This window comes from Galeopterus variegatus, unplaced genomic scaffold, assembly GCF_000696425.1.
Source record: "Galeopterus variegatus unplaced genomic scaffold, G_variegatus-3.0.2 Scaffold7783, whole genome shotgun sequence".
In the NCBI taxonomy this organism is placed as follows: Eukaryota; Metazoa; Chordata; class Mammalia; order Dermoptera; family Cynocephalidae; genus Galeopterus; species Galeopterus variegatus.
Genome location: NW_007733894.1, coordinates 85,087 through 86,003, shown reverse-complemented (window position 1 = coordinate 86,003; position 917 = coordinate 85,087).

Below are 917 nucleotides of genomic sequence, written 5' to 3'. Positions count from 1 at the left end.
TATATTTCAAAAGTATACATATAATAACTGAGTGTATATATACATATGTCTAAACGTACACATCTTACCATATATACAAGTGTATGCCAAAATGTTTGTGGAAAATCAGAATCAAAAGATAATAAAAATCTTTCTATAAACTTTTTTTTCATAAACTTTTCAATATTCCCTCATATAATGTTTTTATTAAGTGTCAATAATCGGGTATATTTTTATATACTAATTTTGTACACCCTTGACATCCATTATGAACACTTGAGAGACAGAAATCATAACGTATTTACTTCTGTACCTCCAATGATGATTCCTCATTGTGTTAAACACTAAATGCATACATATATATGTATATATGTGTATATATGTATATATATATATATATAGCTAAATAAAATAAAAACCTAAAAGAAGACACCATGCTTTTGCTATTTGTCAAAGTATGTTTGGCCTCAGGGATAATAATCTGTTTACAGTGAATAACAAGTTACAATATAAAAAAACAGGTGGTGTAAATAATAAACTGGAAGAGATGGATTGGCAGTGAGGATGACCATAAAAAGTACCTAAACATAGTTCCTGTAGAATAGCAGGTACACAATAAGTAGGTGTGCAATAACGAGTCAATAAAGATATAATATTCTTATATGCATAATTAGAAATTGCTTTTTATGGTGGTAATGTGTGGATCTATGTTGTTTTATCTTTTCTGTATTCAGTCTTACCTGATTTTGTGTAGTCATTAAAGAGAAACAATAATATCATCAATGTATTTATTATTTTATTTACATTATGCAATTGATTTGCTCGTAAAGAAACAACTGCGACAGGCAAAATACTCTTATTTATGCCTGATACATGAAGAAATTGAGGGTGAGAAGATTCAAGAGGCCGGTCTAAAATCGGACTTCTGTAAGTATAGA